The sequence below is a fragment of the Saccopteryx leptura genome, chromosome 9 (genome assembly GCF_036850995.1).
Source record: "Saccopteryx leptura isolate mSacLep1 chromosome 9, mSacLep1_pri_phased_curated, whole genome shotgun sequence".
NCBI lineage: Eukaryota > Metazoa > Chordata > Mammalia > Chiroptera > Emballonuridae > Saccopteryx > Saccopteryx leptura.
Genome location: NC_089511.1, coordinates 4,891,829 through 4,917,831, shown reverse-complemented (window position 1 = coordinate 4,917,831; position 26,003 = coordinate 4,891,829). Strand labels below are relative to the sequence as shown.

General features: G+C 57.1%; 1 protein-coding gene across 2 annotated transcripts in view; it reads left to right on the top strand.

Moving 5' to 3' along the window:
• ZNF423 (zinc finger protein 423) overlaps positions 1 to 26,003 on the top strand; it is a 315,642-nt gene that overhangs the window by 13,608 nt on the left and 276,031 nt on the right. Inside the window, exon 2 of one of the 2 annotated variants that reach the window (XM_066349998.1) lies at positions 11,434 to 11,513. The exons of the other annotated variant lie outside the window; for it this stretch is intronic. The gene's annotated coding sequence lies outside the window, so the exon portion shown is untranslated. The remainder of the gene's footprint in view (positions 1 to 11,433; positions 11,514 to 26,003) is intronic. 2 annotated transcript variants of the gene reach the window in all.

Below are 26,003 nucleotides of genomic sequence, written 5' to 3'. Positions count from 1 at the left end.
CAGGCAAGGCCTGGAAGAGTGGTCGTGTTTGCTTTGAGCCCAGAGGATGGACTCGCAGTACCAAGAGCAGCTGACATTTAACGAGCGCCCCTTGTACGCCGGGCATTGGGCTCTGCACTTTACTGGCAGTATCTCGTCTAATCTTGACACTTGCCACTTTCTGACTGCTCAGGTGGGGGCCTCAGGTTTTCCTGTTCGAGAGCAATAATGGATCTCAGAGAATCCCAGCTGAGCTCCTTCCTCCTCATGGGAAGGAATCATCAGACTTTCCCAAAGAGGGCAAGTCAGATGTCGAAGGTCATACAGTGACCTTGTGGCAGAATGGTGCCTGAGGCCAGGGCAGGGCTGGGTGGTCTTGCTGCGGCCAGCGACCCAGGCCAGGGTCTGCCTTGGGAAAAACCCGGGACCCCTAGGCTCCTGGGATGTGGGTGGGGATTCTGAACAGGCAGACCTGGGCTCCCCCGCCTTAGCCCGTCACACCGTCACCGTGTTCTTAGTGAGTCTTGTCTGCATTTTCTGTGAAATAGGGGCTCTGCCCCAAGAGAGGAACGCGAGTAAAATCTCAGGACCTTGAGAAAGGGCTTTGTAAAACCGAAATGCCCCTCTGGCGGGTTGGCTTGGGGAGTCACACTCTCGAGCAGCCTAACTTTGCTCTCTCTCTCTCTCTCTCTCTCTCTCTCTCACCTGTATGTTTGTGTGCAGATTGTAGGGCTAGAAAAAATGAGTGGAAGAAACATAGCTTTCAACCTGTCACCTGCTGGGGTGGCCCTACCTTCTCAGAGGTGCTAGCTTGTGGATGAGGCTTCAACGCCCCTCATGTCCCTTGTCCCCACCTCACCAAGGACAGCTGGCCTTTTTAAGAGGCACAGCGGACAGGCTTAGGGAAGGGGACTTGTGGGAGGTCATATGCCCCAGAATGGGTGTGTATGTATGTGCCTCTGTGTCTCTGTTGCACATACATGTGTGAGTGTGTGTCTGTGTGATCGTGACTACGTGTTGCACAAACGTGTGTGCCTGTGTCCTGTGTGTGCATGAGTCTGCATGCGTGTCCTGTCTCGAGCTGGTCTGCGTGTGGACATGTATGCAGGCATGTATCCAGGGGGAAGAGGCTCTTGTCTTTGCTTGCGGAGCTCAGACTGTCGGGACAGGAGCAGAGGACAGGCCCGCAGGTGGTGGACTTGGCTCGTGAATTCCCTTTCTGTCCATTCATTCGTGTGCCAGGCGCTGTGCTATCCCTGGCCCTGCAGACAGAGAGAGAAGCGAGTGCTTCCTCCGTCGCAGGCTGTGCACCGTCTCCGCAGCCACGGTGGCGAGGGCGTGCAGGCAGTGGAGGCTGGAGCTCCCCCACAACGCCGTCCACGATTTTGTTGCTGTTCCATCGGAAGAACGGGAAGTGTTTTCCGCGGCCAAGCACCTGTGGCAGATACGGTCCTGGGGCTTCCAAAATGCTAATGCGGGGCTCTCAGAAATGTTAACGCAGCTTCCCACACATCCAAGCCAAATTGTGGTAGAAAGCAAAGAAGCAATTACCATTCATTAATTTATATGGAAAAAAACCCACCACTTTTGAGGATTGCCAGAACTCTAAACATAACCTTCCAAATCACAGCCACTGTGCTCACTCTCCCTGGCCCAGCTTGACGCGAAGGGCCACAACCCCGACGAGCTCCCCGCAGCTTCTCTGAGACCTCTGAACGCATCTTGCTAACGGGTGCACAGAATCAGCTGCGATAAAGCCCAGATGCTCACGGACAAGTTGAAGGCTACGGCACAGGGCTCGATGCTGAGCCGCCGTGTGCAGTTCCCGGGAAGGAGTGTGTGTGTGGGGGGGCTCTCACAGCTGGGGTGCCGTGGGCCTCCGTCGCGGCTGCCGCCCGGTGGGCGTTTGGATGCTGTGTTTCACTTTGTGTCTGTCTTCGTCAAAGGGCGCGTCCTCTTCGGGTATCTTTCGGTTCTCGGAAACGGTGCCGATGGGTTAAAGAGCGGGTCCTGGTTCCGTGAAAGGGAAGTTCTGTGTAATGTGAACTTCAGAAAAGCGAGGGTAACCCTAGTTCCTGATTTCCAAACCTACTGGATCACTTTGTCTTGGAATCCCCTTATCTGGGTACAGTCTGGGTGTCGAGGTGTTTAAGGTTTACCACCATGACCCACTTGTTCATTGGTTCCTCCGTGCATTTCACCCCCTGCGTGGTTACGGAGCACCTACTGTGTGCATGGTTACGGAGCACCTACTGTGTGCCGGGCACTGTTCGTGGTGCTGAATCCACAAAGGTGAACAGGCGGGTTATTCGGGCGGGAGCCGGGAGCCGTCTACAACAAGCACAGGAGTCAGTAACACCATTTCTGGGAAATGACCCTGGGGTAGGCAGGGCGTGTGTGTGTGGGGGGGAGACTCGTGTGTGTGTGGGGGGAGACTCCCTGAGACAGGGCCATCAGGAGGTGACCCTTGAGTCCAGGGGAATGGGGGCAGTTCTGAGGGGAGCTGGAGGCTGAAAGCCTTTGTGATTGGTGCTTTGTAGACTCTGAGGTATGTGGGAAGGGGGGTCTTTCTCTGGGCTGAGAGGACCCCCACTGGTCCAGCCCTTTGATTTCTAGGACACAGTTCAGGCCTTAGAGAGAGGCTTTTCTGGGTGGCGACTCACTTCACAGGGACTGTTTTTGGGAAAAGGGCCGTTTCTGGCTCGCCACCTGCCTGCCCCCCAACCACGCACTCTATCTCAATGTAAACCTGTGAAAGTCACCCAGAAGGGCTCCGGAGATGGTCCCTCCGGGACAGGCCGGCTGTGAGCGGAGCCCCTGCCTCTCTGGGTCACGGCTGTGTTCCCGGTGCCTGGCACTGGACCCACATTCCCACCCCCATCTGACAGATGGCTAAATGAGGCCAGGAGGCTCCCATGGCCCATTCCCTCAGAGGCCCAGCCCAGAATCCAGCCCTTTTCCAAGCCAGGGCTGTGACCCGAGGCTGGGGGGGGGGGCGGGGCAGAGGTTTCTGAGACGGGAGGTGGGGTCTGGGGTCTGTCTGTAGAGTTGCCCGGCTGGATACGGACCCTGGTAGATGAGGGAAGGAGGATGGGGCTCCAGAAACTGGAGGTGAAGTGGGGGCGGGGTAGGGGGGAGAATGCGGGGCATGGGGGGCGGGGTGGAAGGGCCAGAAGGTTGGGGTTGGTAAGAGGTAGGAGAAGAGCTGGGGGGAGGGTGTCTCCGGATTTGGGGCTCTTGGGAACGCGGTCCCGCCTGGGCCTTAGTCTGCCCAGACCGCGGGGGCAGAGCCCTGGGACCCCTTTGAGGCGGCTGTCCTGGGAACGCGGCAGGCCGCCCCCCTGCGCGGGAGGGCTCCATGGCTGCGGCGCAATAACTCAGGCCCGGGTTTGGGCACAAAGCGGCCTCGGCAGGAGGCCGGCTGGGAAGGCGCGGGCTGTGGCTCTCGCTTGCGCTTCCCGATGGGGCCGGGGCTTGTTCTGCACTGCGGGTCCCCGCCCCTCCTAGTCTGGGCTGGCGGGCGCAGCGGGCGCCCCCTAGAACGCCCCAGTCCCAGGCCCGGCACTGGGGGCGGGGCCCGGAGATGGGCCTGGCTGGCGTCTAGCCCGCAGCTGGGGGCTGCCCGTGGGTGGGCTGTGGCCCTGCAGACCAGATGTGCACCATGGGGGGGGTCCTCTGGGGGACTGGAGCACTGAGGGGCCCTCAGCTTTGGGGCAGGGCTGGGGGAGGGCAGTTGAAAGCAGCAGAGGTCATCCATGAGCATATATATAGTAACTACTAAATGTCATTGGTGGTTTTGAGCACTTCATACTAATTTATTCATTTACACTTCATAGCAAACCCATGAGGTCCTGTGATTATCCCAGGTCTACAGAAGGGGAAACCGAGGCACGGAGTGATTAAATTAAATTGCCCAGTGTCCTGCAGCTAGGACTGGACAGGATGTAAAGGCAGGCATGCTTGGTGGCCAGGCATGCACGTGGGGGTCTACAGGTGTGTGTGTGTGTGTGGGGGGGGTTGAGTGCATTTGCATATGTCCAAGAAATTGCAGACAGAACATTTGCAGACAGCTCTGAGTCCCCGTTCTGGGCCTGCCACTTGAAATTCCCTCCCTCATTCACTCCCTGGATGAAGATTTCCTGAGTTCCTTCAGTCCCTGGAAGCAGACCTCGGGCTCTGTGCTAGGTCTCAGTGGCTGCTGGGTGCACAGGGCTCAGTGAGGAGGCCGGGTCCCCGCCTTCAGACAGTTCACAGTTGAGTTGAGGGCGAGGGAGTGAGGCTTACAAGTGTCCACGGTCACACCAGTGACGTGTTTCATGGAGAGACTGCTCTGGTCGACGGCTTTGGACAGCGTTGTCCTGGGAGGTCACTTCAGAGGCGGGAGCGTGTCAGCTGGCCTGCGGCAGAGGGGAGGGAATCGCAGAAGGAGGTTCTGAACTCATTCCCAGGGCCACCTCCCCTGCCCTGGGCCCAGCCCTGCGTGGGGAGGAGGGAGAAGGAAAAGCCACGGTCCCTCTCCACGAGGACCGGAGGGGACAGGACCTGGGGGAATTTGCGAGTGTATGTCTGGAGGGGCATGGACAGGTGTGACGGGCTGTCCCTGAAGGGCCAGAGCACTGAGGAGAAGAGAGGCAAGGGAGGGCAGTGGCACAGGCTGCCGGGTGTGGGGTGGCCTGCTGGTGCTTTCTGGGCAGCCCCCAGGGTAGGCCCCTGGAGCTGGAATGACCCCAGGGGTTTGCATCACCTCTGAGCACAGTGGCGTGGTTCCAGAGGTTCTCATGGCCCCTCTGAGTATCCAGAGAGCCGGTTGTGTGTGTGGGGAGGTTCCTTCTCATTTGCCAGAGGAAAGAGGGAGGTCCAGAGAAGCCCCCAGCCTTCCCCGGTTCACATAGCGCATGTGCAGTAGAGTGGACAGCCATCGGCCAGGCTGTTCATTTCCAAGGCCCCCATGTCCCCTGACCAGGGCTCCTGACCTCCAGGCCCTGGCTCCCCAGGGTTTGGGGCTCCCCTGCACTCCCTTAGGGCTGCAGGTGGAGGGGAGCTGCTGCTGTCCACCGCCTCATTGTCCCCCGGGTCTCTGACCTGCTCCCTCCCCGACGACCTCCAGCCAGGCCAGTGAGAGGAAAGCACTGGGCTTCCCCCACCCCTGTGCCTGCTGAGTCTACAGTTCAGAACGACTGGGTATCTGAATGGGCTTTATTCTGGCTGTCCTGTCTCCATCGCCTCAACTACCTGTTGCGCAGTCTCGCCCCAGGTGTTCGGGGCTGACCCTGAACGCAGTTTCCTACTTAGACATGTGGGGTGAGGCCGAGCCTGTCTGCAGACCTCTCTGTGCCCCTGTCCTGTCTTAACTCTCGTCAAGAGATGTCCAGGTCTGCTCTTCTCTGGGGACACAGGGGCGGCAGGAAGGGGTAAGAGCCGTCCTCAAGAGTATTTCCTGAGGCTGAGTGCTTCCTACACATTTTCTTAGCATTCCGTCAACAGGCCCGGGAGGCTGATACTCAGGTTTGCTGTCCTGCAGGTGAGGGTCAGCCTGAGGTCCAAGGTGACATGTCACAGCCAGGCTGCCTGACACCATGGGGCCTTTCCATGAGTCATTCCCAGGGCCACCTTCTGCAGGCCTGTTGAAAGAGCGCCCCCCCCCCCCCCTCCCAGGAGCACATGCTGGGCTGGGAGACAGACCCATAAACAGCCATGAACTCTGAGGCTGGTAACATCACGTTCCCCCTGAGGACCCAGCTGGTGGCCAAGTGCACACCCCGCTGCCCTCGCCTCCCCCCTCCCTGCCTGCCCGTGCCTGCTCCTGAAGTTCACTGGGGGGAGAAGCAGTGTGAGCAGGTTGGGGGTGGGAGGAGGGAGCCAGGTCTCTGGGACATTTGGGGTGGGTGGTGGACAGGGCTGTCCCTGCTTCCTGCTCTCTTGGGACCTGCACACCCGGCCAGGCCAGCCCCGGTGGGAGGTGGCAAGTGCTGGCTGTGTGTAGGGTAGGGAGCCTCCCTTCTCCTGTGCGCCCCCCCCCTCCCAGCCCGAACCCCCAAAGTCCAGCTAGCCCAGCCCAGGAATCTTGGATGGGGTGATTGGGGGTGGGTGGTGTTGCTGAGGGACTCAAAGATTTAAAGGGCCCCGTCTCTGGGCCTCTCCCTGTTTCTGTGCAAACCACCCGTAGGGCCCAAGGCCTGGCCTGTGAGAGCCTCGTCTCCCTTCAACACTTTCCCCGGAGCCTGACTTTGAACCTGGGGGCGCCTGGCCCTCATGGGCGCGTCCAGGCTGCCCCTCAATGTGCCCGTCCTGACTGAGAGAGAGAGAGAGTCCTGGGAGCAGTTCGTCCTCTCCTCCTCCCCTGAAACCTCTCTCTCCGGGCACCGACCCTCTCTCTGCCTTCCCTGCCCTCCACCCCCTCCTGCGTGGCTTCCTGGAACCCAGGGACCCTGGAGGTTTCTGGACCATATCGAGTTGCCTGGGTGGTTCTTTCCGTTTTTTTTTTGTTGTTTTTTTTTGGGCCGTGCAGGGTGGGGGAGCTGGGAGAGAAGCTGATAATTGGGCCAGGGCCAGCCAGGGGTGGAGGCAGCCACCAGCCCTGGGCTCCCTGGGTGGAAGTGAGACCCCCCAGCCCCTGCCCCTGAGTGGCCCGGGTCCTGGCTTCCTCTCCTGGCCAGGGCCAGCCAGGGGTGGAGGCAGCCGCCAGCCCTGGGCTCCCTGGGTGGAAGTGTGAGCCCCCAGCCCCTGCCCCTGAGTGGCCCGGGTCCTGGCTTCCTCTCCTGGCCAGGATCAGCCCTGTTTGGCATTTCCTGCCTCCCTCCCTTTTGTTTTGCGCCAGGATGCCCCTGGGGGTATGGGGCCCACTCGAACCATCCTCCCTGGTGGCTGGGGCCTGGGTTGGCCTGGCAACGCCACAGTCACGCTGAGCCCAGGAGGGGGTCAGCTGGATAGCTTCTCCCCACCCTGCTCAGACCGCACCTCCCGGCCCGCGGACAGCTGGGCCACACTGGGCCCACCTCTGGGTCCGTGCCAGAGGCCTGGGCTGAGGAGAGTGCTTCTCACAGACCCCTTGCTGGGGGCTAACGGGCTGTGAGACTTTGGAAGGGGGTGGGCTTGGGAGACAACGGAGCCCCCAGGGTCAGGGGTTTGGGAGAGAAGAGCAGGACCCTCTGGGGCAGGAGCCAGGGGCTGAGGCCCCCCCTGGCGTTAATTCTGTGGTGATCCCGAGAACCCCCAAGTCCTCTGCAGTCCCTGCCCCGCCGGCCTTGGCCCCCAGGCCCACTGCACACATGGTTTTGCTTTTCCAGGCATCTTCCCCTGGTCCCCTCCCTCTGGGTGCCTTGCGAGCTCCTAGGGCCCCTCCCCCAGCCCTCCTGGGCCCCCTCCTTCCTCCTTGACCCACTTTAGTCCCCTGTTGTTGGGGGAGGGGCGTGCACAGCCGGCGGCTCTGATCCTGGCTGCCTCCCCCAGCATCCCTTGGGGCGGGCTCTGGATGGAGCCAGCAGGCTGAGCGGCCGGGCCCCAGGGACTGGCACACGGCGTGCTCCGAGTGGCGGCCTCCCTGCCCCCTCCATGGACAGACAGTTCTGGACAGCTGCCCCTGCCCGGGCCCCTGGGAGGCCCTGCCAGGGCCAGGCTCCGGTTTCCCCCAGCCCCGGCGAGCTGCGGCTCCAGAGGTCCCCCCTTCTGCCGCCTCCTTGGCGAGTACGTACACTCACCCGAGGAGCTCCGGGCAAGGCCAAGCCGTTCTTCCCCTAACTCTCTGCCGGAGATACTGGAGCTGGGGTCAAGTTCTGTGCCTGCAGTTCATCTGTGCAACTCGGGGAAATTCACCAGCTCTCTCCAGGCTCTGAGGGGGTTGGGCCAGACAGCTAACCTTTACTGAGCATTTACTAAGTTCCGGGGACTCGGCTATCTGTCGCCTCTGACCTCAGGGCCATGACACAGCAGCATGGTGAGGCAGGCTTTCCTAACCCCTGCCTTAAAGATGAAGCCACTGCGGCACAGAAAGGGAAAGTGACTTGCTTGGGGTCACACAGGCTGTGTGTGGCGGAGCCACAGGGGTCTGAGCCCAAGCAGGCGTCCTAATGAGAGGTTTTCTTTGCTCTGACCTTCGGGAGTCTGTCCCGATGCTGAAGCCTTCCACTCTTCTGGGGCCACTGCATGGCCTGCCAAGGACTTGCAATCCTCCTCGGGGGTCCAGCATGAGTCCCCAGTCACTATGGCCTCAGCAGCTGTTGCCTGGGTACCTGAGCCTGTCCCCGGCCCTGCGACAGGCTGTGCGAAGCCAAGGCCCCAGGCTGCTCTCAGCTGGGAACTGGCCCCATCCTGAGCCCTACGCTTGTGGTCCAGGGACCTGGCCCCGTGTGAGCACCTGCTCCAGCCCAGGGTGTGGCCCGGTGTCCAGCACTGCCAACGGCAGGAGCCCCGAGCCAGCGGGACTTTCCTCGTGCTCTCCCGGCACGCCAACCGGTCCAGCCCTGCTGAACCCCCTGCCCAGTCTCCCCCTGCTCCCTTCCTTCCCACCATCCCCCCCCCCCATCAAATGGGGCAGGTGGACCCTGAGAGAGCTGTTCGAATTTGGGGACCTGTGCTTTCCTAATCTGTGCCTTTCTGTCTCTTCCTCCTTGAGTGTTGACATCTGTTGGCCCTCTGGGAACCTCTTCACGTCACCATCGCTGTCTTGCTGAATAAAGGAGGGGGGGGTTGGAGGTGGCGGGGGGGGGTGCTTTGGGAGCGAAGTCAGGGCGTCTTTCTTTATTTGCCTAATTTCCTCTCTCAAATGTATCTTGTGATTAAACATTTTCTTAGCGCTTGGTCAGGGCCAGGCCGAGTTTCTTTTCATAAACATTGGCAAGTGAATTTAACAGCCCTGCTTGTATCAGCGGGAGGTTTCATTTGCATAGTGATTGTTCTTGTGAAACAAAATAAATCGCTTGCAGTTTATGAAACTATCAATACTACTAGGTCTGGAGCGGGGGTGGGGGTGGGGGGGGGTGGGGGGCGTGCGCAGAGACCCCTGGCGATCCGTCCTGTTCGGGGAAGCATCTCCTTCTCGGGGCAGAGCCAAAGTGTACAGGGTTTCCTCTGCGGAGAGGTGTTTCTGCAGCTCCAGCCCTGGGCCGCGGGTACTGCCCGGCGGGTGCCGCTTGTGAAGGTGGATAAAGGCACCTACAGGTGTGAACCTCATTCCAGCCTGGGTCTGGCGAGGGGGGGGGTGGCCCGTGAGGGGGTCGGGGTCCGCAGGAGGTGAGCCGAGGAGAGCTGCTGCTCCTCTCTGTTGTTCCCTTCCAGCCTCTTCCGTTAAGGTTACAAACCAGTGGCCTGAGGCCCCGTGTTGCCCACAGATATGTTTTGATTGGGTTGTGCCCGTGTTTAAAAGAAATAAACCAACATTGAAAAAAAAAAAATCTGGAGATGTCACAAGAAAATTCATTGAGAGTTCTTGCTGCTCTGGTAACACGCCGGCAGATCTGAGACAGCTGGGCCCAGGACCCTGCCTGGCAGCCATCCTGGCCACGTGGGGGCGGCGGGGGCTGCTCCTGCAGGTGGCAAATACTCATCACTGTCCCCCTGCACAAGCCACTCCGCGACCCGGCCTGCCTGGCCCCGGGCACTCGGGACCCTGACTGTCATGGTCTGTCTGCCCGGAGTCCTGCAGGCGGGAGGCCCTCTAGGTGCCCTGCTCTGAGCTGTCTGCTCAGGCCCTTCCTATGTGAGGTGCTTCCCGGGGCCCCTGGTTTTGCCCGAGGGGCTGCGGGTTCCGGGCCTCCTGATGTCCGTATTGGCTGGGGGCGGAGATGTGGAAAAGGAGTCACTTTGGGGGGGTCACACCCTTGTCCCCAGGAGCCTGCTTTTGCTGAGAACATTCCTGGCCTCCTCCTTAGCGACTCCCTTCAGAGCCTATGGTCCCCAGAAGACAGGCGCTATCTCATGATCTCAGACTGTTTTGTAGACGGAACCGGCATCGCCCCGCTGGGTCAGCAGGCTCGGCCGGCCGGGATGACTTTTTAGCTGATTGCAACGCATTTTATTTATTTATTCATTTTAGAGGAGAGAGACAGACAGACAGACAGACAGAAGGGGGAGGGAGGAGCTGGAAGCATCAACTCCCATATGTGCCTTGACCAGGCAAGCCCAGGGTTTTGAACCGGCAACCTCAGCATTTCCAGGTCAACGCTTTATCCACTGCGCCACCACAGGTCAGGCTGTAACGCATTTTAGATATGCTTGTATGGTGGGGGTGGGGGTGGGTGTCTCATGATAACCTGTCCGGTAAGGGAACGGTTTGACCAAGGATCCGGCCGGAGTTGGACTTGGAGCTAAGGAATGGGGCCTGCTCATCCCCTGCCGCCGACCTGTCCCAGCACCCGGCACCCTTGGGTGTTAGGACGGCTTTCCTGGAGCCTCTGCTTTGTAGGAGGCAAAGCCGGACGCAACAGAGCGGGCGGGCGAAGTCGATGAGTACCCTCCATGTCTGCCCTCCGCAGGGCTCCGCCCCGTCGCCTGGGTATCTCCGGGCGTGTCCCTGAGGACAGCGCGCCTTCGGCATGGACGGTCCTGGGTGGAAACCCCACGCCGGGCTCTGTGGTCCTGGTGTCATCCTCACGGCAGCTCTCAGTGGCGGTTACGTTATTAGACAGATGAGGACACTGAGTCTCTGAGGCCCATGGTCACGTGGCTGGTGGAGGAGCTCGGATTTGAACTCTGGCCTCCTGGCGCGGCAGCCTGCCCTCCTAGGCTGTGATTTTATTTGCTGACAGTAGGTCCTCCAACTATAAAATAGGGAACTGTCCCCACCTCCTAGAGGAAAAAAAAAGAGAAGATAAAATGAGCAGAGACAGTTCATGGTCACCTTAAACCTCTCTACCTGTTCCAATGGAAACAGGGGACTCAGGCAAACACTTTGAAGTTTTGGTTTTTTTTTTTAACTCTTTGTTGCTTGATGGTGTCATTAGCATAACTTCCTCCCCTTCCCCCCCTGCCCTAATCTTTAAGATTTGTATTTTGATTGTTTGACTGCTCCAACAGGAGTCACTTGATCCACTACACCCCTCTTCCCTGCACACACACACACAAGATCGTGAGCTCGTGAAGTTCCCTGGGGGACAGGATCGGTTGCATCTCTGCCGCTTCGGGGCTCCTCTCCTCGGGGAGTGGCCTCGAGAGATCTGCAGGCTCTCCTGGAAGGAGGGAGAACAGGGAGCTAGGCCAGACCTTCAGGTTCGATGGAACTGGCTGGCTGACAAGGGACCCTGTCCGTTGGAGTTGGGATGCTTTGGGCTGCCAGACGTAGAGTCCAAGTTCAAAACAGCTTGAGTGTAAAGGGGATGCATGTATCTCCTAGGGACGAGAAGTCTGCAGGGAGAGTGGCTACCGTGTTCCGAGCGGAGTAGCCCGCGCTGTCTGCGGGGACCTAGGTTTGCTTCCATCTTTCAGCTCTGTTTTGCTCAACACATTGCCTCTTGCCCTTAGATTTGTCTCCTCATGGTGAAAAAATGGCTGTTGTGATCCCAGACATCATACCCCCAACACATCAACATCCAAAAGACCAGGTGAGAAACTCCCTTACACGGGCCTGTCATTAGAGGAAGTATCCTTTCCTAAATGGCCCTGCAGTTCCCCTGCCCCCCCCCTTGTGTCTCCCTGACACATTCTAGACCAATCACGGGCTGGGGGAGATAGAGGCCTTACCCCTGTGGCTCTCAAGAACCCAGGTGTCCTTGGCTCTGGTGACCTCTAGGCATATCGGAACAAAATTTGAGTTGGGTCAGCAAGAAGAGGATGGGTGGGAAGGCTCCCGGGGAGGAAGCCAGTGCGGTGTGGGGACAGGCGGGCTCTGGAGGGCCTGTGCCAGCCCCTGCGGCTCTTTCTATGCCAGGTTCTGGGACACTCTGCTTGTCCCCTGACAGCTGTCCCTCTATTCATCACCTTGTAGGGCGGCACTGCCCCTTTGTGCCTCTTCCCCACACCCGAGGCTCTCCTCCCCTCTCCCGCCGGCTGACTCCCTCTCATCCTTCCGGGCTGAAGTTCCGCGCCCCCTTTCCTGACCACCTTCCCCCCAAAGAGCCCCCCCCCCCACTGTTGGCCTCTCTCTCTCTCTCTCTCTCTCTCTCTCATGTTAGTTATTCTCGGTAGGAATTTATTTTCGTGTTTCCTAGTTTACGGTCTTCTTTCCGTGCTGGACTCTCAGCTGCATCTGGACAAGGACTGGCTTCAGCTGGTCCACGCCTGTGTCCCAGGTTTCAGGAGAGAGGGCGGCGAGGGGGCGGAAGGAGGGACCCAGGAAGCCAGTGGCGCGGAGGAGACACTCAGCGAATGCGCGCTGTGTGGAGGGCCTGCTCCCGGTCAGGCCAGGCCCTTCCCGATCTCCTGGTCTCCTTCCTCTGCTTCTTCTGCTTCTGTCCCCACGTCCCCTGGAGCCCCAGTTCCATTCTGTGTTCCTCACTCTTTGAGGACGAGGAGAGACGAAAGGAGAAGAGAGACCTGTGGACCTGTTTTCTCTTGACAGCCACCGGGCTGCTGGCAATGTCTTCTCCTAAGGCTAGTTCTGCAGAAGAAATCTCTGCCTCGGGAGGTGGGACCCACAGCGGGGCACCCGAGGGGGGCGGCAGAGGAGGACGGGAGCCGGGGGTCCGCCTGGCTGGCTGGCTGGCTGGTTGGCCCAGTGGCTCAAGCCAGTGGGCAGGACGGCTGCACACCTGGCTGTCTGGACGTCTGGACCTGACCCTTGCCCGCACGGGTCGTGTTGCTTTGCCCCGAGGACTGCCCGTGAGACAGCAGGCCCGTCCATCACAGGGATGCCCACCCGCCCTGTCCTGGGAAAGGACTTCAGTGGCTCAGTCTTCAGTCTTGCTCCGGCCAGAGCGTTGGGCTGAAGCGGGAGCCGGCTGGTCCTTCTAGGCATGCAGTGGTGGAGAGGGTTGGCCGTGGTTCTTTGAAATGTACAGATAAAGAATCTTGAATAATTCTGAGGAATTTCTTGACCGGAATAGTCAGGTGGGGGAAGCGGGGAGGAGGTGTGTCAGATGAGGTGGGCCCTGGGACACGCCCACGTGATGTGGCCGCTGTTGTATTGTCACCATGGGACTGGGAGTGGGGACCGGAGAGAGCAACCCGGAGGGCGGGTGGGGGTCACACAGGGAGAGGGGCTTTGCTCTGAAGCTCTCCCTAACTCGGGTCCCCAGGCTGCCCAGCATTACTGCTCCACAGGGGTCAGGGTGGCGAGAGCCCCTGGGTCTCCGTGGCTGGTCGTACCCCAAACTGCAGACTTGCTCCGTGCACGGGTGGGGCCGTGGGTGTGTCCCCGGGTCATGCGGGCTTCGCCTGCTGCCCCCGTGCCCACCCCTGGGGCCCTCGGGGGAGGCGTTGGCTGCACCCTGAGCCTGATGAGCAAAGCGTTAGGTGTTGGGGCTGAGGGTGCCCCAGCAGGGCCCCGTCTGCCCACGGCCCCCAGAGCGGAGCCGTCGAAGTCGGCGAGGCGTGCCCTCCCCGCGCCCTCCCCGCGCCTGCCGGTGCTGCTGGGGCCCTGGCTTACGTCGCCTGTTCTCTTCCAGTGGGAAGTGTCGGTGTGAGTAATTATATATATTTTCACAAACTCAAACTCTGCTTCATTTAAACCTCTATAAACATGTCTGTATAATTCTAATTAACTGCACTGCATAAAGCCATCAGAAAGTTACATGGGGAAGCTCATTTGCCAGACTGCTGCCTAAAAGCCAAGGAAAATATTATGTTCTTCCAACAAACGGACTATTCATGTCGACTGTTCCCAAGATAAACAGGAGATATTTGAGGACAAGTTGAGATTTTAAGCCGCGATGGCCGAGCTTCTTGTACGTGGTGTTCACCAGGGTGTTGGCGGGGTGGGTGGCTTGATTGAGTGATAAATGCTCTTTAAGAAAAATGCCCCAGACTTGGAATGCGGGGGCAGGACCCTGGAGACGGGCCATCTCATGGTGCTCTTGTTAATGTCCGTGGGCAGGAGGCCACTGTTATTAGTGAACAGTCTAAATTGGAGAAGAGGCCGTGTATTTCTGTCCAGCAGTTTAACCTTTGGTTACTAAGAAAGTGTGGACGAGACGTTCTTGGGGCTGCTTTACGAGAGTGGGTGAGGATGATTTTAAGTTAACTTTCATTCATCCATCCATCCATCCGTCCATCCATCCTCCATCCACCCAATCTATTATTTATGCGCCTGTAAGTGGCAGACTAGGGCTCTGGGCATTCAGTGAATAAAAATGTCAACAGTCCCACCCTCCTAGGGCTGACGTTCTGGCCGTTGTTGTCGGGGGTGGGGTGGGGAGCCCTGTGTGTGGGATGTTAGTGATCAGGGCCCAGAGAGACAAGGAAGGAGGAGCCGTGTGGGCACTGGCCTGGGAAGGGACAGTTTGAGCGTAGGTTGGGGGGGGGTGTCTCACTGAGAAGGAGGTCTGACGGAGGAGGTGACTTGGAGTGAAGGAGGCCACGCTCCTCTCCAGGCAGCGGGAACAGTGCCTGCGCAGCCCCTGAGCAGAAGCGTGCATGAGTGTCTCAGGACGGGCGAAGGGGCCCGGAGCTGAGCCGGTGATGGGGAGAAGAAGGGGATGATTCCCGTTAGCTGATCGCAGGGCAGGGGGCAGGGACGTTTAATCAGCTCTTATTGTCCTAGGCAACTCTTTTATTATAAGACTTTATTATAAGCTCTGAGAGAGGCTTTACAGTTACCATTTTCTTTACAGAATGAAAAAAGGTTTTAACATTATGCACTCCTCCTCAATCAGAGATGATGAGAATAATACACAAAACTATGGAGAAGAAAATAAAGATCCCCCCCCCCCCCGCCCTGACTTTTCCCCTCATGAGGACCGCTGTCACATTTGGGAAACCCTCCTTCCGGCTCCTTCCGTCTCTGCCCCTTCAGCTTCCCTACCTCCAGGCCTCTGCAAAGGTCGTAGAGAAATGCTCCGGCAAGCCCCTGGCTTGAGTATCACAGGTGACTCACTTGAGGGTGGCAGGTTGAGGAGCTTTGGCTGTGCCCTTAAAAAAACAAAAACAACAACTTGGAATTGGAGCCTCTGTAGTTTTGGCAAGTTGATGACAGCTAAATAAGTGAATAAAACTGCCAAACGGCGAGCCCCTGGAGTTCAGCGGTAACAGCGCCCCTTACCGTGTCCCGGCCGCTGGACATCGTAGGTAGTCCTCCTTCAGCTCTTGCTCATTCCCCCCCCCCCCAATCTTTCTTTTAATGCAGTCAAGTACGCACAACACAAAACGTACTGTCTTAGCCGTTTCTAAGCACACAGCTTGGTGGCCTTAAGTGCATTCACACCGTTGGGCGGCGGCTGCCGCCACCATCCAGCTGAAGAGCTTCTCTCATCTTGTAAAACTGAACCTTGGTCCTCACTGAACATCAGCTCCCCGTTTCCCACCGGCCCCCTGCCCCTGGCAACCACTCTCCCGTCTGTCTGTCTCTGTGATTTTGATTTCTCTGGACACCCCATGTCAGTGGAATCAAACAGTGTTTGTCCTTTAGCAACTGGCTATTTCAACCAAGCGCCAGGTCCTCAAGGCTCATCCGTGCTGCTGTGGCCTGTGTCGGAATCCTCCTCCCTTTTATATATATAAATATATATAAATAAATTTTTATTATATATATATAAATAATATATATATATAAATAAATATATATATAAATAAATTTTATATATATAAATGAATTTTTATTTTAATGGGGTGACATCAATAAATCAGGGTGCATATATTCAAAGAAAACATTTCCAGGTTATCTGGTCATTTAGTTATGTTGCATACCCCATCACCCAAAGAGAGATCGTCCTCCGTCATCCTCCCCCTCCCTTTTTTTTTTGTATTTTTCTGAAGCTGGAAACAGGGAGAGACAGTCAGACAGACTCCCGCATGCGCTCGACCGGGATCCACCCGGCACGCCCACCAGGGGCGACGCTCTGCCCACCAGGGGGCGATGCTCTACCCCTCCAGGGCGTCGTTCTGCCGTGACCAGAGCCACTCTAGCACCTGGGGCAGAGGCCAAGGAGCCATCCCCAGCGCCCGGGCCATCTTTGCTCCAGTGGAGCCTTGGCTGCGGGAGGGGAAGAGAGAGACAGAGAGGAAGGGGGGGGTGTGGAGAAGCAAATGGGCGCTTCTCCTATGTGCCCTGGCCGGGAATCGAACCTGGGTCCCCCGCACGCCAGGCTGATGCTCTATCGCTGAGCCAACCGACCAGGGCCTCCCCCTCCCTTTTTAAGGCTGAATAATATTCCACCGTACGGAGAGACCAGGGTTTGCTGATGGGTTCATCCGTCGACGACGTTCGCTTGGGCGGTTTCCATCTTCTGGCCGTTGTGGATGGCGCTGCTACGAGCTCGGGTGTGTAAATCACTTTTCAGAGGGGCCTTGCTCTTTGTTCCTTCCAGTGTATGCAGAAGGGGAGTCGCTGGATCAAATGGTAGCTCTGTGTTTAATTCTCCGCGGAGCCGCCACGCTGTTTTCCACAGTGGCTGCACCGTCTCGCATTCCCCCACAGCAGTGCGCAGGTTCCGATTTCTCCACGTCTTCGCCAGCGTTATTTTCTGTCGTTGTCGTTTTTGTTGTTGTTGTTGCTGTTTTTGGTGGCAGCCGTTTGAATGGATGTGAAGTGGTACCTCAGTGTGGTTTTGATTTGCGTTTCCCTGATGATCAGTGAGATTGAGCGTTTTTTTTTTTTCATGTACTGTTATTGCCCGTGGGTGTATCTTCTTTGTAGAAAGGACTAGCCTAGTTGCTTGTTGTTGTTGTTGTTAAGTTTTAGGAGTTCTCGGTCTGTTTTGGAGACGCGGTTTGTGGATCTTTCCTCCCACTCTGAGTCAGTTCCCTTTCAGCCTCACGGCCACCCTATGGAGCTGGTGGCATTGTTATCCTTGACAAGAAGCCGAGACTCAGGGAGGTTCTGGGTGCTCCCTAGATCATGCAGATAATCAGGGACAGGGCTGTTATAATGGGACCTCAACATTGGAATCCCGATTCCGGGCAGGTGCTAAGGTTTAAGGTACCCTGGGGCCATCGTCACGGAAGCCTGCGTGGAGGCGTTTGGTGCAGCCTCACGACACGGAGCCTCGCTCGCGCCCCTGACGGGTGCTCAGGAAAGGCTCTCAGAAGGCCCTCTGTTGGCCCTCTGGGCTGCACGGACCGGAGGCGGGTGCCATCTATGACGCATCACGCTCAGCCCCAGTCCCTGGCACACAATGTCCTTTTTTTTTTTTTTTTTTTTTTTTTTTAAATAAGCAGGGATCTTTATTATTAGCAGATTCTCCTGAAACCTTCTTGGGCCGCAGAAAAGAGAGCCCTGGAAGCACCTGTCTCACAGGGCCGGGTGGAATGGACCCAGCTATGAGGGTCTGTTTTTAGTCACTTCATTCATTCGGTCCCTCCCTCATTCATACCTTCAAGGAGATTCCCCTGGTCTCAAGTTTCCGGAGGCACCGGTACAATCTAGATTCCAATTAGCTTAATTGCTTTATATTAGACTTCTTAGAAAAGATTTTTTTTTTTCCCCCGGCTGATGGCTGTGGTTCCAGGAATGTCTACCCCCCACTTCCCACCCCACCCCCACCGTCTTCCTTCCTGCCTCTTCCCAAAGCCTGCTTCTTTCAACTCTATTTCTCCAAGGACCAGCCTCCCCCTCTGTCCTGCGAGGGCCAGGGGTACTGCCCCGGTTGATGTCGGAGTGGCCAAAGCAGGCTGGAGAAGACGCCAGGGAAAGAGCTGCGTACGAGCCGTCACTTCAGAACATCGCAACACGCGCTTTATGGGTCCTGTGCCTCTACAAAACGGCATCTTTTCAGATAGACGGCTCCTCTTCCGTTGTGTGTGCGTGCTTAAGTCCAGCGACCGGAGTTCTCACCCCGTCTCTCTTCCTTCTTTTTTTTTTTTTTTTTTTACCATCAACATCAGATTTTTTAAAAAAGTCCTTTTCAACAACCAGAGGAAACAGTTACATCCTGATTGACACACAGGATGTCGGAGCAGTTTTCTTGCTGTTAAGTGATCAGGATTTCAGCCAAGGGAATATAATGAAATCCACATAAAAATTTATTTACCTAATGAAAATCCTGGAGTAATGCATAAGTGGTTCTCTGATAATAAAATGCAAATCTGAAACTATAACCAGGAGGACAATAATCTTCATTAAACGTATTGTCTAGAGGAAGCCCACGACATCCACTTAACAGTGATTTGATTTGTTTAGTAATTTCCACGTAATATTTAAACTTTATTTCGAGCCTTAAAAACCCTGCCACGAGTTTCTTCTCCATCCGGGGTGGGGGTGGGGGGTGGGGGAGGGTGCCAGCCCAGCGGAGTCTCGGAGTCTCGGCGTCTTCGCATCCCTGCTACGGGGCACCCTCAGAGGGTGTCCCTTTCCGGGCAGCTCTGTGTCTGCCGGAAAAGGTGGGGTTCAGGAAGAGAAAGCGAGGGGTCAGGTTTCCTTCTGTGCGGGAGACCCAGAGGAGTTCCTGTGCCGTAGGAAGCCGGGAATTCTGAGGGCTGGAAGGCTTGGAACGGGGCAGGGGCCTCCGTCCCGGGTTTACCCCGAGCTCTGGTGCGGCCCATGGCTCTGGCCCGGTGCTCCCCGCCCCTCAGGCGCCCTGGGCGGCGTGGCATGTCTGCAGGTCTCTCCCTGGTCCAGGACCGTCCAGTCCTCCCTTAGGGCTGCAGTGGCTGGCCGCTGGCCAGTTGGAAGCAGGCTTACCTGGGTGGGAAACTGGGTGTGGTCCTCGCCCCTGCGAGGCTCAGGGTCCTCACCTGGGGAAAGGGGACCCAGTCTCCTCCTGCACGACCCTGGGGAGACATGCAGGAACCTGTCCGGCTGAGGCTCAGGAGTTTCTTGGGTAGGTTGGAGGCAAGATAGGGGAGAAATCGGAGTCTGAGGCCTTTTGCCCAGCTTGAAACTAAGGATCTAAGCCCTCGGTGAGAAAAGTGAGCCTTCCGGGTTCTTACCTGTGTGACCGTCACAAAATCCCAGATACACAGCAGACGAAGGCTGAGGTGTGTGCACACCCACGTGTACACATGTGCTTGTGTGTGCAACGTTTCCCCATCACCCATAATGCTATTAGCGCTCTTCCCTAACCTTTTTTTTTTTCTATCAAGTTGCAACTTTTTCTTGCCTTTGGGGTGTTGCAGAGGAAGTTTTGAAACATACTGAGATGAAAGGAAAGTAACCAATTCCTCAGCATGCCGGCCAGGTATCCTCGGGAAAGCAGCACAGAGCTGGCGAAGGGCGGAGGAGCAGCGCGGGAGGCGGCCCGCTCCGCGCCCGCGCCCTCGCCCGCAGGAGCCTCGGTTTCCTCGCCGAGAGGGCGGCACGAGCGCCCGTTTTCTGCGCGGGAGCGGAGATGAAACAAGATAACGTGTGTCAGGCGCTGGGCAGAGTGCTGGCACTTAGTCAGCGCCTGATAAGTGGGAAGGGCTTTGTTGTGGCAGGAGAGGTGGGGCTGAAGCGAGGCCCGCGAAACAGAGACGCGAAGCCGTTACTCGGGTGGGGACGCCAGCCTGCCAGCAGCCGGGCCAGCCATAGTGCCCTGAGCTCCCATCCAGGGCCAGCTCAGGTTACTCCTGGCCCATTAGCAAAACGCTGGTCAGAGCTTGGAGCCTCTTAAGTTCAAGGTCGATGGTTGGCCTCCCCCCCCCCCCCCATGGGCCTCTCTGCTGGGCCTGGAGTCATTAGTCACCAGGGTGGCCTGATGAGAAAGCCCGATGACTCAGGGCCACCGCTCCCAACTTCTGGACCACACCCCAGGGCAAGGCCGTGCTGGCAGAGGGTCCGATGTCTCGGTCATCGAGGGGTTGAGGTTCCATTCCCATCTCAGGAAAAGCGGTGACAGGCTGGCTTGCAGATCGCTAAACTGGGCAAGTCATGGAACCGATCTGAGCCTCAGTTTTCTCATCTGTTAAATGGGGGCAGCGGTAGTATCTCTCATCCCGGAAGGTGAGACTGAATACGCTCAGTAGCCCTCTCTGTTAGCAACCTGGTTGGTATTCAGTGAAGAAAGATGAGGGGTGGGCGAGAAGAGGGGCGAGCAGGGGAGGCAGGAAGATGACAGGTTCCGGGAGAGCTCAGCTCTCACTGCCAGAGGCTCATGTCTTCCCACCCAGCAGGGGCCTGGCACGGGGCCGGGCACTTGCAATGGGGGGCATGGTGGGAACCGCATCCTCTTGGCCTGAACCAGCTTGTCTTCAAAAAGTCCTGCAGGGGCAACGCAGGCCAGTGAATGACCTTTCAGCCCAAGCGCACCCCCAGTTTTGTGCTGAGCACTGTCCCCCACTGCAGAGTTTCTGCCGTACCCTGGTGGGAGGTGGTCATTGGTAGAGCCGGTAGATCAGGGACATGGTGCTGATGGGTGCTGTCTACGGGACCATCTCTCGGGGAGGGAGACACCATCCCGGGGCATTTGGTCCATCCTCCAGAGGCCCTTTTGTGGGTGTCAAAGCAGACCTCACAGCTGCCTTTGAGGGCCTGGGGCTGTGGGGGGTTGTAATACCCTGAGGCCTGGGGAGCCCACAAAGGCGCTTGAGTGACAGCCAGACGAGGCCTTCCCACACCGGGGGCCGGGGGGCCAGGGGGCCAGGGGGCCAGGGGGCCAGGGGGAGGGAAAGAGCGCCGGGCCGAGGCGGCTGCCAGCCGGGGACAAAGACAGAACCAGAGAGAAACAAAGGAAGAGAGAAGTCCTCTTGTTACAACCTGTGGTTTCAAGAAAACTGCCTGCTTCCCCACAATGCTTCGGAGCGAAACTCTTAGTGTCGCCGATTTAAAAAAAAAAAAAAAAAAAAGAAAAGAAAAGGAAAGAAAAAAGAAAAATCCCAGGACCTTTGGACTTGCAAGCCGCACCTCCAGGCCAGGTGTGACCTCCTTGTCACTGCCCAGCTCTGGGCTGGCGGCCCCCCCCCCCCCCGCCCGCGCATGGAATGAATTTGAAACAAGAATCGGAGGCAATTGGCTGCCAAATTTTGAAGCAAACATTTTTCTTTCTGGATTTAAATAATTGCATTGCATCCCGGGCTCTGTTTCTCCTCTAAAACCAGCCCCAAATGACACTTGGCAGGCTCGCTGTGGTCTGTTTTCCTCCCCTCCGCCCTGTGGGGCTTTCTTAGAACATTTTCCTCAACGTCTGGGTAGCTTGGCTTTTAAACCCGTTCATTTCTTTTCCCCCCTTTCTTTTCTGTTCAGGTCTCACATTTTATTCAATTTAAATTTTATTCCATTTCAGGCTATAAAATCCACACACACACACACAAAAAGTGGCCTCGAACGGGAAACAGGCTTCGGGAGGCTGGAAATAGGTTACCTCCAATGCAAATGAAAGAGTCCCTCTTCCGAGGTGAACAAGGCTCGGAGGGTTAGGGGAGGCGCGGGGCGGTTAGAGACCGCAGCACAGGGACGGTCGGTCGGAGACCAATTTAAAAGCACATATATTTTAAATGAAACATTTCTTGGACATATGGAACCAATCGCTTGGCCCGGAGCTCAGTTTTGGGGGATCAGATCTTAAGAGCTCAACTTCAATCTGGCGACACAAGGTGATTTCTAGCAGACAAATGAAAGCTCCTTTTATGCTTTCTAGTCTAAGGGGACCCTTAATACATTTTTAAATTATTTGGCATTTTGAATTAATTTTCTTAGAATGAAACGAGATTCTTAAATTGGGATCTTGTAGGGAAAAGACAGCCAGGTAATTAGCGAGCTGGTCTCCTTTTCTGACACGTGGGTGGGGGGCGCGGGGGGGGGGGTAGTTGAACTCCAAGCAAGGTGCACGAAAAAATCTATTTTAGAGCCAAAAATTCAAAGTAAGCAACACCATCTGTTCTTTAATTATTTCTCCTTATAAAAAAAAAAAAAAAAAAAAGAGTCGCTAAATTTATTTGGGTTACTTAGTTGGAAAGAAATGTCTTTAAGACGCTCAGAAGCGGAGCTATTCGAGGCAGACTGTCAGCTCTTGTTTGCTAGGTATCCAGGAACTCAAAATAGTAAGGACATTTGAGATCTGATTTTCTTTTCCAAGGCAGCTTGCTGTCTCTCAGGCCGGGTGTGGCCATCCGGCACTTTGGGGACAGTCCTCTGCTGCTCATGTTTAGGGACAGGGGCTATGGGATGGAGTCAGGGGGGTTGTGTTCCAGCAGGGAGATCGGGGGAGGGGTGTAACGGATGCGTAAACTTCCCTTTTCCGCGGATGGGGGTCTGCACCCCCAGAGTGGGGTTAGGCCACTCGGGGTTGTTTCTGTCCCTTCCAGAGTCCTCACCATCTATCTATCCGTCCATCCACCCATCTTTCCCATTTATCCATCCATTCTCCCATTGAACATCTATTTATTGTGGGCTCACTGTGATCTGGGCACAGTATTAGGCCCTGTCTTTGCGGAGCCCACCGCCTCGTGGACAGCTATGAAATACGCACACAGATAGGCCTGCGATGACCGACGGTCGCGTGCCCCGCCCGAGTCCGGGCCAGCCTGTCCAGGCAGGCCGTCGGCGATGAAGGACACGTGGTGGCTGAGCGCTTGGACGGTGGCGCGTGGGACCGAGGGGCCACTGACTTCACGCTTTCCTTAGTTTTGAATAATTATAATGTAAGTAGCCGCATGGGGCGCGAGGCTCCCGCCCGCCTCAGACAGCACCGGCTCCGTGTCCCCAGAAATCTTGTTAGGAACGTGCATTCCCAGGCCCCGTCCCCAAGCTGCTGAGTCAGAAGAGTGGAGCCCAGGAAACTGCATTTTCATCTCCAGGGTGTGATGCTAGAATGTGACTCATTGCACCAAGGAGTGGGGAAATTGGATCTCAGATGAACAGAGGCGTTCCAGAACCAGGGCCGCTAGAGCTGAGGCTGAGCCCTGGGCGCCTTGGGGGAGGCGGCGGGCCGGGGCAGGGGACGGGACGGGTCGGTGGTGTTGGCAGTGATGCACAGCTCCCCATGACCGTGTGATGAATCGGGCCAGGCCAGGGTGTGGGAGCACTGGGTGGGGGGGACGAGGTTGTGTGTGAGCTGAGGTTGCAGAGGTTGGCAGATAGAAGTCCTGGTACTGCCAGCTGTGCCACCCTGGACTAGTGTCCTAACCTCTCTGGGCCTTGATAAAGTGGAGATAACTCTACTTTGCTACTTAGTTATCTAACAGGGCCAAAGGACAGATGGATTGAAACTGCGTGTACAGAGCGCGTGTGGACAGAGAAAAACGGCTGTGCTACGTGAGCAGCCTCATGGTCTTGTTTTTAAATTTATTTCCTCCTTATTCTCTCAGCCTTCCCTCAGTTCTCCTACCTTCATGGTTATAACTACTATATGTTTGAGAGTCCCCCCCACCCCAGCATGGTGGTCCCTGGGACTCTGGGACCTGAACCCCTGGGCTGGGGTCTGGTCCCATGTCGGGCTTCCTGCTCTGGTTCCCGGGACATCTCCTCCAGACCTCTTTTTCTCCTCTGCCCGGAGTCTGTCATCTCGGAGGCCCCTTCCCAGAGCCCTCATCCTGAAGCCCAGGACGGGCCAGGAGAGTGGACCTTCTTCTGCAAGTGCATTTTAAAATCAGATGTAGCCAAATGCCTTTTGGGGAAAGACTTCATAGTAATTTTAGCAGCATCTTTTCTGTTGTCTAGACCTAAGATCAGCATTTTAGGGGAAGTTGTTGAGGTAAATTTTCCCCTGCCTCCCTACACCCTCCCTTGCCCACTGTCAGAATCCATGCAGCCCCCCCCTCCACACACCTCTCCCCCCCAGAACGTCAGGTGGCCAGAGCCTCGGCTGAGTCCCAGCTCTTTGGCAGCTGAAAGGTTTCGTCCCTGGAAGATGCCCGACTTATTTTGAGGTGGCAAATGTGGTGGATGCTTCTCTCTGGAAAGACCCCGAGCGTCAGCCGGGGTGAGGGTGTAATATTTGGGGGGGGTGGGGGAGAGGAGGGGATATTAGCAGCTTCTTATCTAAATTAGACATTGTTTTTTTTCTTGGAAGCCTTTTCCGTCAACTGTCCCCTGGTACTTGGGGTGGTGCCTGAGCATAGGCGTGGCTTCGTCCAGGTTCATTTTTGCCCCTGTTGTTCTTGTTATTAACTTGTCCTTTTCCAGGACTGAGATGTTCGCCAGGTCTCTCCTTTAGACAAAGACACTGACCACAGATTCTTTGGAATCTTCTTCTCTAACGGACGTCCTGGGAAAGCAGTGTTTTGCTCAACGGAATGAACGGTGAAGAGTAGGCCTTTCGCCGCCTGGGTGTAGGGTCCCGACCTCCGTCCACGCGCCTCTGGTGTCGTGTTGACTCAGTGCCAAACGGCAGAGGCAGGGCCTGCGCTGACTTCCTGTCACGGAGGTCGCAAACCGGGTGTCCAAGGACCATGTCCAGGGCCAGGATATTTTGTTTCTTTGGCTGCTTGGGATGAAAACTTGTTTGGAGTTAGAACGTAACACTAAACATTGAGGGACATTTGCGCAAAAATCCAGCTTTCTAGTATTCCTTTAGAGCAAGTAGAAGGCCTGCCGGCCCCGGCCCTGGCCCCGCACAACACGGCGGGGCTGGCCCGGCATTTAGGAGCGGCGTCGGTGCGGTGGGTGGGCGGCACGGGTGCCCCTGCTCCCTGTCGTCTGGGTCCTCCTCGTCCCTTTATGTGAGCGAGCTGTTGGCCCCGGAGGCCTCGGGCATGGCCAGCAGAGTACAGGTTAAGTGAGCTGTGGCCATGACCGCTGCTGGTCCAGACCTCTTCCCTGCGTGCTGTGTGACTTTGCTTCAATCACACCCCCTCTCTGTGCTTCAGCCTCCCCATCTCTTTTACGAATTAATTTTGTGCGTGAGGCTGTTCCTGGAAAGGGGAGGGGCTCCACTGCTCAACAGGGGTTTGGGGAAACTCTGAGGTCACTTCCTGTTCAGACCCTGTACCCAGCTGCTGCGCAGGGGGCTTTCTGTCCCCCAGCAGAGGAGTGGTTAGGGGTGGCGGCGCGCGCAGGGCAAGGCTAATAACACTTTGACTACTAACAATAATGGCTACATTACGGAGAAGCCTTATTCTCCCACTAAAGTAGGTGCTATTTCCCCTGTTTTGCAGTTGAAGGACCTGAGGTTCAGAGAGGTGCAGCAACTTGCCGAGGTCACTCAGCTGCGTGCCTGGGTTTGTCTGATTCCAGGCCCCGCGGCCCCGCGGCCCTGACGGCATGCTGCTCTACCTGAGGTGGCTTGGGAGGGGGCATTCGGATGTCTGTGCTTAGGACGTAGGACGGAAAGCCTCAGGAGGGAGGCCGGGCCTGTGTTCTGCGGCTGCTTCCTCAGAGGCCCAGCCCCCGCCTGCCCCCAGCCCTCTCTCCGGCCACCCACAGTCCCAGGGAAGTCTGGCCTCCCCCTGGCTCCCTGCTCACACAGCGGGCTCTCCTCCCACTGCCCCGTCTCGGGCCAGACCCTCTCCTAGCTTCAGATGGGTTACTAGTTCCACGAAGTGGTGAGAGCTTTCATTGATTGATTGATTGATTGATTGATTTACCATATTGACCTCTCTGGATCAAACTGTACAACCAAGCCCGTTCCTGTGGTGGTTTAGGAGGAACTTGGAGATTTGGGAGTCACGACGGCCGTCCCCAGGGCCAGGGCCGCGTCCTGTCTGAGCCGGAGGCTGCCCGCTTGAGGAAAGTGGGCACCTCTGTTCCTGCCAGTCCTCTGGGCCCGCACCATCGCTGGCAGAGTGTTCCGGGGGCCACGAGGCGCCAGGGCACCTCTGGGGGCAGCCCTGGGAGGCAGTCATCACGTCCGCTGTCCAGGCGGCGACGGAGAAGCTTGTGTTGTGGGCCGAGTCGGAGGTGCCCCAGGGGCGGAAGGCCGGGCTGGGACCCTCAGCCAGACCCCGGGCACGGCCTCGCGCCTTCCTTTGTGTGGCTGCTTCCTGAGTGCTCTGGGGCTTCCCGGAGGAAGAGGCGTTGCTCCGCTCATCCTGCTGGTGTGTCCTTCCTTGAGTGAGGGAGTGTCCTGTGGTCTTCCTTCAGCTTCTGGGGAAAACCAGTGAGGCCTCCTCCCTGCTGGCCGAGGAGTCTGGGTGGGTAGCAGGGTGTG